Genomic DNA, 12,772 nt, shown 5'->3' with positions numbered 1-12,772 from the left:
TGTTATTAATGGAGTAAGACCCATTAAGTATGGTATTTTTGAGACCGCCTAAGTGTCGTCTTTCTGCAGTTAACGTATGTTACTTTCCCAATGAAACACCCTGTATAACTGTTGGTTTAACCATCATGTTATAATTTAACGATTGAATTGCCGAAAAGTAATGACGGCTAAAAAGAGAAGATTAGGGTGATAATTTTCCTTACGTGGACCAAGAGTAACTTCAGGTGGTAATAATCCAGTCGTATAGGGGAAATATACTAAGGCCTCGTTACTCAGAGTCGGGAGCTCTATTAGGGGATATGGATATGAGTAGTAGAAAAATAACGGATGGATAACAGTTAGTTAACAATTAGATAACAGTTTGATATAAAAAAGCACGAAATACTGAATTATAAAAACTGCAGAATCATAGGGGCCGATAAATCTTGATCTGATACTAATAAGTGACCCTTTTTCTTAAAAATATAAATTTAAATAATATAAAATTTATACAGGGTGTCCCGAAACTCTACTAACAAACGAAGACAGGAGATTCCTCAGATAATTTTAAGATAATTTAACCAAATTCATCTGACCGAAAATGCTTCCCAAGGGAGCTAGAGCTCTTTGAAGATAGCGTCGTGTAATTAGTTTTTCGTAGGTATCTCCAGAACGCTTCTAGTTAGAAAAGACAAAAATTGGTACGCATGTTTATCTTTCAGAGATAAATCGATTACATTCATTGAGAGTTTCTAATACTGGTCATAGGCATTCGTTTTGGGTAGGGCATCGGTTATTTAATCGCACAACTTTTTTTGTTTTAACTTTTAAGCATTTTTGACTCTGGATCATTAAATTGTAAGGTATTTTAGTACTAAAAGTTACTCTTGCTTTAAGTCGGTAGGAAACAGCGTTTTCTAGAAAAAGCGATTGCAAAATTTTTCGGTTCTTAAATTTGAAAAAACAAAAATTGAAAAAAATTAAAAAACGGTGTATTTTACCAACTTAAAACAAGAGTAACTTTTAGTACTAAAATAACTCATAATTTAATAATCTAGTGTAAAAATGCTTAAAAATTAAAGACAAAAAAGTTATACGATAAAATATCCATTGACCTACCCAAAACGGAAGCATATGACCGGTACTAGAAATTCGCAATTATTGAAATCAATTCACCTCTAGAATATAAATAAACGTACCAGTTTTCGTTTATCTAAATTTTTTTTTTAATTTTTTTTTAGGTCAAAAAACGAAAAAATTTAACCCTTAAACGCCCAAGGGTGGGTAAAAAATGTCCACCTAATGCGTATTCCCTTGTAACATATTTATTACGTGTTTAAATTTGTTTTAAAAATTATTTATTGTTAAAAAGACAGCCCATTATCGAATGTTAATTTGGTTATACCCATATTTTTGAAAATAAAAGCAGCATCTTGAGTTAAATATAGATGGGCAAAAAAGTACACCCTTGGTAAAACTTGTTACTAAAGGTTTCTATATAATTTCTCGTTGGTATGAAGATAATCCATATAATTATCGATGTATAATTACATAATCTACATAATTATCCGCCAATGAGGAGGCTGAAAGAAAGAATATGGAGAAAATCGACAAATCTGAATTACTGGTATGTTAATTTTGATGTACATTGTAATTTTGTTGTAAGGTTTGTAAATTGTTTATATTAATATTTTAGAAGATGCTGTGTTTATTAAGCATAAGAGTCTTAAGTTTAATCCATTTTCAACAACTCTCGATAAATATATTAGCTATTTTCGAGGTGGACATTTTTTACCCACCCTTGGTCCTACATGGAACCTAAAAAAGGTTGGGCGTTTAAGGGTTAAAATCGATTTTTATGGAAAACGGTGTGTCCTATTGACTTAAAGCAAGAATACCTCACAATTTAAAAATTCAGAGTCAAAAATTCTTAAAAATTAAAGACCAAAAAGTTATGCGATAAAACTACCAATGCCCTACTCAAAACGGACGCCGATGACCGGTACGAGAAATTCGCAATGGATGGAATCGTTTTATCTCTTTAAGATAAATACGCGTACCAATTTTCGTTTTTCTAAATCGAAGCGTTCTGGAGGTATTTAAGAAAACTAATTACCAGACGCCATCTTAAAATAGCTCTAGCTCCCTTACGAAGCATTTTTGGACTAGGTGAATTCAGTTAAATTGTCCTAAAATTATCTGAGGAATCTCCTGTCTTCGTTTGTCTGTAGAGTTTTTGGACACCCTGTATACATATTATGTTAAAATTGAAAGGTTTATTTATGATCATGCTTTACACTCCAAAATTAATTAATAGGGTTGTACTACTTTTCACTACTTTACACTACTTTTCAACCTTATAAGCTTTTCGGTTCACTTTTATAATTTATTACAAATTTATAATTTAATATAAAAAAATTACATAACTTTCTTTTGATAATAAAAAAGGTGCGTACATTTTCATTAAATTATCTATCAAGCAGTGAGGTTTTTTAAGTAAAATGAATAAACGTAACTTTTCCATGATTGGAATTATTACGATTTAAATAATATCATCTCAATAACGACAAGATACCGTAATAATTCAAAAGTTAATGAGCCCTGAAGACCATATGTTATGAAAGTCGGGTAGGCGATGAAAGGTCAACAAAAACTAAGGTCATATTAACTCTAAGGTATGCATTGCTGTAGGGGTACCAAATAAGTAAGCAGCGCCGGAGATCGAAACTGCTATCGAAGAAAACCCTATAAAGAAAGAAACATCTTTCTTTTACATAATATTTCTATGAAATAATAAAAAATTTTTAAAAAATATTTCATTTAATGACATCACACCTAAACGTAAGTGGCTGTACCTTTTAAGTTTGTTGGGTTGGTATCGGCCCTCTAATGGGGAATATTACTTTGTATTTTAAAGTCGTCCTTGCCTTGTGACGGACGGAGAAATTTTACACTAAGGATCCCCCAAACCAACGCGAAACTTTCGCAACCGCAACCTACGCGGAATCGCGGCGAACCGATATTCACGGCGGATTATGAAGGTGTTCAGACCACTTTGCGCGGAATCCGCAACGGTCGCGGCAGAACAGCGTTCCTTTCATGAGACGCTGCATGCACGGTTTTTTCCGCTACCGTTGTAGTTTCGCATGTTTTAAAATGGTTGTTACAGAAAAACTCATTGAAATTGTTAAACAATATCCTATAATATATGATTTAACGGACGAAGATTATAAAAATATAAGAAAAAGGATAAAGTCTTGAATAGTATAGGGTCAGAATTAGGAGAAAATGATAAGTTTTCATTATATATTATAATATTATTATTAATTTGCTTGCATAGAGATTACGCCCACTTAAAAATTTGGTCATTTTTGATGTCTTGTCTTTCCTAAACCTGTTGGCCGATTTAAAAATATAATTTGTTCACATTTGTATGGCGAATAGTCGCGTCGGCTTTCGCGTCAATATGGGGAACCCTTGTCCGCTACCGCTCCGCCTGCGAATGTTCCGCTACGGAAAATTCGCGTCGCAAAACTTTCGCGTCGGTTTGGGGGATCCTTTACTCTTGGTTTGGAAATGAGTCGAGTGGCATGTGACAGATTCAGGTCAAGTCGAAAATTTTAAAACCTAGTTTCACGGTTTAAGTATTTAAATTTTTAAGAAAACAAATCTATTGACGTTTTCGGTATGGAATCATTGTCGTAACATGATAAATATATTTTTTGTTTAACTTTTACACGGCTGCTATTCTTTTTCTCATGAGCATCTTTCAGTGCGTCAAATTTTTTAGATTTCTTTCTAACGCATTAAATTGCATGTGACACGTCTGTGATTAGAGACATTTTTAACATTTATTCTAGTTGTCGATAGATGGCGCTATAATCGAAAAAAAAATATTTACGAATTATATAATATATCTACGAATATAATCTGTACAATTTATAAGACTATACAAATCAAAGAAAAAACCATTTTATAAATGGAATTAATACGATTGATTTGTTTTTATGCCAAATTGTAAATAAAATGTGACAACTGTCAGATTTCCCTAAAATGTCATGTAAGCATAAATGTTATAAATGTGTATTATCACGAACTTACCTTTTTTCTATCATTTGTGACGCACTGAAAAATGCTCATGAAAAGGACTTTATAACTTTTATAGTAGCGATGTTTTTATTTAATTTTATTGTGACATTTTTTTCCTATTAAATCTTCCCAGTAAATTTATTAATTGAACTTAGTATCTTTTAATATTTCCAATATTTATAATATTCATTTATATAAAATTCTATATTCTCCATTTTTTTTGGTTATGCTAAAGTTAAAATTTATTTTAAATTCTTCCAACACCATTAATATAATTATCCTATTGGGACCGTGCAAGTTCGGAAAAGCGACACCTGGTTTCATACCCAGCTAGCAAGATAACGTTACATTAACGTTAAATTTAGGTTTTTTTGTATTGTTACGTAACATCTATCAAAAAATGACGTAACTGATACGAAATTTTAATACGTATATTATACGTATGAATTTATTCGTTTCTGAAACGTGGCTCTTTGGTAGGTTTTAATGCGTATGAATTTATTCGTCTCTAACATGTGGCTTTTTGGTAGGTATAGACACGTATAGATCTCGTTTGAGATTGCAGCGCCATCGCGTATTTATTTCGAACCTTTCATTAATACCTAACCTTACATTTCCGTGATTAAAATCGTGTTTGTTTTTATGGAGTATGGAGTTATGTCAAAAAAATCGAATTATTATTGTTGTGTGCCTCAATGTGATTCTTGGATAAAGCGTACCTAATAGTAATTTATCGTTTCATTCTTTCCCTAAATAGGATAAACAAAATAGAATTCTATTGAATGACAGTTTAGTTGAAAAACGAAATGTATGGAAATATCTTATAAAAATGGGGAAGCAGCCTAGCGTCCTTATATGAAAGTGTGCAGTTTACGAACGAAGATTACTTCAAGGGTATATTTATGTATTGTAATATAAAGTAGCTATTAATAATTTTGTCTTTTTCTCTCACATAAAAGTCAAATATATAATAAATGTTTATTTCAAATATTTAATAAATGTGTCAGCATCATGCATGTGGTTTTATTTACACAATAATTTTAAGTCCTATTTATAAATATCATTTATACCGAAAATTCTCCTAAAAAGTGACGTTTTTGTGACGTTAAAAAGGTTACGTAGAAATAACGTAAAATTGTTACGTAACATCGCTGTGACTTTTATATGTATATTTTAGGTAAAATTTGATGTAACTTTTGTCGTAACTTCTCCCAAAATGTTGACGTTTGTTTGACGTTATATATACGAACACTGTTAGCTGGGTAGCTAGGTAACATTTTTCGCACTTTTAATTGTACTGGCCAATTATGTTAGTCCTGGTTGCTGGATAATTGTCAAGGCCACAGCCCAAAAAAACTATAAGAAGAAAAAGTAAGACTGACGTTATGTTACTAAAAGGTAAACAATTGTCTATAGTAAAGAAAATGAATTATTTAAATGCCGCACTGCAAGCAAAATACAATTAATTAAATTTAATTTTATATAATACTTGCATATCATCAATATTGTGGAGCAACATATAATTTTTCTTCTTCAATGACAGTAGGTATGAAATATACGTCAATTTGAAAATTTCAATTGACCATATGAATTATTTAAGAAAATTTCAAGATTTCTCCGATATTTGCGCACGATCGATTCTCGTATCTAGTCCAAGTACTTGCACACCGCGAATAATAATATATTATTTTAAAGAAATCTTATCTATTCTGTATTTAAATCCCAAATTCATGTTTCTGTAATTTGAATCAAGGTCACATTCATATTCTTTCACATATGAAAAGCTTTTGCTGGACTAATGGGTTTTTTATTGTTGTTCATTCTAAAAACACTCCCTAGTTTCTCCTTTTCTTTGACTTTTTCTTACACTGGGAAATTGATAAAAAACGGGAATTATGTTTTTAGCTACTCTTGTGAAAACATAAAGAACTCTCATACCACCTGAGAGAGAGGGCCACTTTTAACCATAGAAGTCACCGGGAGACAAAACTTTGGAGCTTTTTAGCTCCAGATTTTCTTTTTTAAACCTGCACCGACAGGAAGGGCAGTTTAGCATCCCCTTTGTGCTAACTTCAGATAGAAGATTTTTCTGGGACATAGCACCGAACAATTTTGGGAGTCGTTTGATCAATCGGGTTTGTTTTGGGAACATTTAGTTTTGGTGACCGTTAGTAATTATCTTTAATATATTGCGTTTAATATCACAGACATTTAGTTTATTCACCACGTTTAATAATTACTTACATTTTCTTTTTTCCAAGGGTTAGCTTGTATTTGTTTTTATAACATACATATTAGTTTGTAGAGTTCCAAAACTTATCTATACCTAATACTGCGGTAAGTTACCTTGAGCTCAAGTGATCTCAGAGAATATATTCGTATATTTTATTATTAATTTACTTGTCACTATTCATGTAAACTTTTGGTTAACTCGTTTAGAGTTCTGGAGATTATTCTTTCGAATAATTCTCCAGTATAATATTTATATGCTATTCATATCTTTCGGTATCTAACTTAGTTGTACGTAGTAATCGTATGCTTTTCCTCATGAGCATCTTTCATGCGTCACAGTTTTTCGTCTTCATTCTAACGCATTATATTGTATGTGACAGAAAAAAAAGGAAGTCGGTGATTACATTTCATCGGTGACATTTATAACATTTATTCTAGTTGTCAATAGATAGCGCTATAATCAAAAAAAAATTATTTACGAATTATATAATATATATACCAATATAATCTGTACAATTTATTAGACTATACAAATCAAAGAAAATACCATTTTATAAATGCAATAAACACAATTGATTTGTTTTTATGCCAAATTGCAAATAAAATGTTGACAACTGTCAGATTTAACTAAAATGTCATGTCATTAAAATGTATATTATCACGGACTTACCTTTTTTTTCTATCATTTGTGACGCACTGAAAAATGCTCATGAAAAGAAGCATACTATGATTATTTTTGGTGAAAGTGATTATATAACCTCTTGTGAGTTGCACCCTCTATGTAAGCAGTAGTTAAATTTTCTAGCATGTAACATTATTGTTAAATCATGTAGGTTATATTAATATTGTAAAATATAACTCTTGTCATCTTTTGTAAAGATAGTCATGTTGTTAACTCAGAGATTGTCAAAAATCTAAGTAGTTCTATTTAATAAATCTGTAATTTGTTCTGTATATCATTGATTATTACTCCCTAATTTTTGTACTTGCAGATTTAATATATTTTACAGCAGTGTAGTATACCTGGGAGAGTGATGGATAACCCTCTCCTGGCGCCCATGATTTGTTCTTCTTTATGAATTATTCTTCTTTATCCATTTTCAGTACATCTATTCTTAGTTTAATATTTTATTTCCGAGTCATCATCACTATCTACTTTGATCTACTGTCTTTGACTGGCATGCAAATTGGCCGAATCCATCCTTGAGTGTCAAGTAGTCATTCTCTGGCATATCCTACCAGCCTAATTGTATTCAGCTCCATCTTTCTATTCCTAGTTCTATTTGTAGTTTATCTTCCGACCAATTTTCCAATTCTCATTCCCTTTACATAAATTCCAGCAGAAAAATTTTTTGTTACATAGCGCTGAACAAAAGTTTAAGTCGCTAGAAAATGATAATGCCACAATAATAAATAATATAAAATTTGTGGTTTTAAATATATTATTTTTCCACAAGTGAGTCTGTTTAGATTAACGTAGTCACCTGATCTAGGGCTAGAGGTTTAAATCATACCGACCCATGATTTCATGTCATTTTCAATAAACAAAATTATTTACAGAAATTCGATTTTTTAAAATTTAACATTGGTATCTGCTACGATTCTTAGAACAAAAGAACACGTAAATTTTTTTTATCCACAAAGAAGTATGATTTGGTACCACTGTAATTTCGTACCATTTTCATAATAATTTGTTACTTTTTTTATACAGGGTGTTTCATTGGGAAACAGAAATACTTTAACGGTAAGTAGAGGTCACCGAGTACATTTTTATAACCGAGTTACAGTGTGTTTTATCGATTTTTTCCATTTCTTTCCTAAGCCATAACTTTTGAACCACCCTGTATATTTTTTGATATTTGGTACACATATGTCTCATTTAAAACCCAAACGACCGACATGCTAACAATAAGAAAAATCCAGGTCCGGATTAACAAAAAGTTATAAAGTATTTGTGACCTTAAAACAACACCCTGTCTATTCAAATTTTGAAAATCTGCTTGCATATTTGAAAACAGCACAAAAAAGTAAGTTTAATGGTTCGCTTAAATTTTTTGGCCAGACAATCTTATGATTTCAATTTTGAAATTATATTGAACTTTTTAAGAACTCTGACATTAAAAAGTAGATATTATTAACTTTTAGTTATAAATTATTAAAGATAATGAATAAATACTTGTTTTAAAAATAATCAATACTTATTCACCACATTGGAACGACCCAATTACTAATGACAAGAAAAATCCAGGTCCGGATGAACAAAAACATATAAAGTAATTTTGACCTGGAACCAACACCCTGTATATTGAAATTTTGAAAATTTGTCTGCACATTTTAAAACAGGATAAAAACTGCGTTAAAAGGTGCATGTCAAATTTTTGCGGAGATAATTTAATTACGGCAATTTTGACCCTTAAGTAGTATATGACTACCGTCTATCAGACGGGGTGTTAGTACTTAAGGGGGTGTCTTCCTAGAAAGTTTTGAAGGTCACCCGTTTATGACTTTTCAAGTTGGGTTGTTCTTTAGTAGTGTCGAATTCGGCAAATTGCGACAGGTTGTTATTCGAAAGATATTTAGGCTCAAAGTGTGAATTCCGTCTAATAGACGGGGTGTTAGTGTTTGTGCCCAGTTCGTCATTACACATAATGTGTCCCAGTTCATCAAAAAACATCAAATAAGGGAATAAAGACCCTGAGGAAACTCTTTTAAACTGGTTTGATGAGGTTGAAGACGACATAAGCGAAGTGGAATCAATTTGTGATGAAAATGTTGCCACTGACTACCACTGCTACACTGTACTAACTATAGTACCTGTCAGAGTTTTCGTGTTTTAACGTTTTTTAAAAACCTTTTTATTATCATTTTTCCTACTCTTTGCTTAACTCGATTATAAACTTTTATTAAGATCCTTTAATTTATCTCACAATAAAACACTGAAAAACGTTTGTTTTCTATACTTCCACAAAATTTATTACAACTATGTTATTACTACACCTGTTTCGGCAAAGTGCCTTTCTCAAGTGATATATTTTACAATGTGTTTGCCTTTTTAAGTCTTTAGCTGAAGAGGTTGAGGAGTGGGGAGCTGTTTGTCTCGAGTTGGTCATTCAGAATTATATCTGTATTTTTCAATTTATTAATTTCCATTGATTCTAAAAGTGATAGCTTAAGGCCTTTATTTTGAATATGTAGAATTTGAAACTCTTCATTGAAAGAATGATTATGATCTAGAAGGTGAAGTGCGTATGTAGAAGTGTCTGTTTTTTTATTGTTGAAAGCCCTTTTGTGTTCTGCTATCCGTTTGTCAAAAGTTCTGCCAGTTTGACCGATGTAAGTTTTCGGACAGTCACCACAAGTTAGTTTGTACACACCACTCTGTAGTTGCTTTCTCTTTCGGCTTTTATTGTTTTTAATATGTTTGCTTAAGTTGTTGTTAGTTCTGAAAGCTGGTGTTATTCCTTTCTTTTTTATGTATCTGGCTATTTTTGTTGTTATTTTGCCAGTATATGTGAGAGAGCAGAAGGTACTTGGTTCTTTCTGTGGTGGTGGATACACTAATTTCAAGGCTTTCTTATGGAGTTTTTGGTTTAAAATATTGTTAACTGTTTGTTCGTTATAGCCATTGTTTACTGCTATTTGTCTAATGATATTTAGTTCTGTCTCGAAGTTATTTTTTGTCAGAGGAATTTTTGTCAGTCTATGTATCATGCTATGGTAGGCTGCTAATTTGTGTTGTGTAGGATGGGATGATGAATTGTGTATAGTTGTGTCAGTATGGGTAGGTTTATGATATACGGAGAACTCATGTTTGTTGTGTAGTCTGGTAATCGTTACATCTAGAAAGTTTATGGAATTATTCTGTTCTGTTTCTATTGTGAACTCAATATTACTATGAAGTGAATTAATGTATGATAGAAATTGGTCAAGTTGTCTGTTAGTTCCTGTAAAGCAGACTAGTATGTCATCCACGTATCTCCACCAATATAAGAACTGTTTAAATACGGGGTGTTTAGAAATTGTTGTTTCAAGTTGGTTCATAAATATATCTGATAGTAATGGGCTTAGAGGATTACCCATAATAAGTCCTGCACTGTTGTTTGTGTAAATTTGATTATTGAATTCAAAATAGTCTTGATTTATTCAAATTTCAAGAAGGTATCCAACAGGGCCAGACCAGATGGCTGAAACGGGATAGAAGCACCCAGTACAGGAAACGAGATATTATAGTTGTTTATCTTAAGGTATGTCATTCAGAATTACATTATAGATTAGATAATATAGAATTTGACATCCTAGACTCTAACGTAAGAACAGAAGTAGATAATATAATAGACAAAAAATATAATACACAATGTAAAAAACTAAATAATCTAATTTGCAATAGTAAAAAACTCAACACTCATTATACAAAAAATTTTTCAAATCATACTTTTTTCAGTAGATTTATAAACTTAACAGATACCAAATTCAATAATAGTGAGATAGAACTTTTAGAGAAAGGATTCAAACATAACTTGCCTCAACATAATAATCAAAAAAATTTAGAATATTTAGGTGTAGAATGTGAAGTAGCGTTAAATAAAACTGCCAATAACATAGAAAAAAGCATTATTGCAAAATCTATTACCGATGTAGGTAGTGAAACTAATAATTCCTGTTACAAAGAAAACCAAATAGCCGTTTCAATTAAAAATAAATCAATAAAACATGACATAATATTTACAAAAGCAGACAAAGGTAACACTACTATTGCTATCGATAAAAGTGACTATAATAACAAAACAATAGAATTTTTAAATAACCAAAATAGTATAACACTAAACAAAGACCCCACAGAAAAATACCGAAAACAAATTAAACTAGCCATTGAAAATTCAAAATCAATACTAAATCCAATAGAACAGAAATACCTTAATATTATGAACCCACAACCCCCTAAATTATACTCTTTTATTAAACTACACAAACCTGACCACCCAATAAGACCTGTAGTTTCTTTTTATACAGCTCCGTCATATAAACTTTCAAAAAAACTGTCAGATATTATTACAGAATACACTAAATTTTCACCTAAATTCACCGTAAAAAATACACTAGAACTAGTTAATAAAATACAACATTTTCAATTGCCCAACAACTTCAGACTAATTTCATTTGACGTAAAAAATCTTTTTCCTAGTGTTCCTCCTACAGAAACTTTTGTTTTAGTTAAAAACCTTTTAGAACATAATAGTACAAATCCGATCATTGCATCTGAAATTTTACACCTTCTTGAAATTTGCATAAATCAAGACTATTTTGAATTCAATAATCAAATTTACACAAACAAGAGTACAGGACTTATTATGGGTAATCCTCTAAGCCCATTACTATCAGATATATTTATGAACCAACTTGAAACAACAATTTCTAAACACCCCGTATTTAAACAGTTCTTATATTGGTGGAGATACGTGGATGACATACTAGTCTGCTTTACAGGAACTAACAGACAACTTGACCAATTTCTATCATACATTAATTCACTTCATAGTAATATTGAGTTCAGAATAGAAACAGAACAGAATAATTCCATAAACTTTCTAGATGTAACGATTACCAGACTACACAACAAACATGAGTTCTCCGTATATCATAAACCTACCCATACTGACACAACTATACACAATTCATCATCCCATCCTACACAACACAAATTAGCAGCCTACCATAGCATGATACATAGACTGACAGAAATTCCTCTGACAAAAAATAACTTCGAGACAGAATTAAATATCATTAGACAAATAGCAGTAAACAATGGCTATAACGAACAAACAGTTAACAACATTTTAAACCAAAAACTCCATAAGAAAGCCTTGAAATTAGTGTATCCACCACCACAGAAAGAACCCAGTACCTTCTGCTCTCTCACATATACTGGCAAAATAACAACAAAAATAGCCAGATACATAAAAAAGAAAGGAATAACACCAGCTTTCAGAACTAACAACAACTTAAGCAAACATATTAAAAACAATAAAAGCCGAAAGAGAAAGCAACTACAGAGTGGTGTGTACAAACTAACTTGTGGTGACTGTCCGAAAACTTACATCGGTCAAACTGGCAGAACTTTTGACAAACGGATAGTAAAACACAAAAGGGCTTTCAACAATAGAAAAACAGACACTTCTACATACGCACTTCACCTTCTAGATCATAATCATTCTTTCAATGAAGAGTTTCAAATTCTACATATTCAAAATAAAGGCCTTAAGCTATCACTTTTAGAATCAATGGAAATTAATAAATTGAAAAATGCAGATATAATTCTGAATGACCAACTCGAGACAAACAGCTCCCCACTCCTCAACCTCTTCAGTTAAAGACTTAAAAAGGCAAACACATTGTAAAATTTATCACTTGAGAAAGGCACTTTGCCGAAACAGCTGTAGTAATAACATAGTTGTAATAAATTTTGTGGAACTAT

The sequence above is a fragment of the Diabrotica virgifera genome, chromosome 3 (genome assembly GCF_917563875.1).
Source record: "Diabrotica virgifera virgifera chromosome 3, PGI_DIABVI_V3a".
Classification (NCBI taxonomy): Eukaryota; Metazoa; Arthropoda; class Insecta; order Coleoptera; family Chrysomelidae; genus Diabrotica; species Diabrotica virgifera.
The sequence above is the reverse complement of the archived record's forward strand: the minus strand, read 5'-3'. Positions refer to the sequence as shown.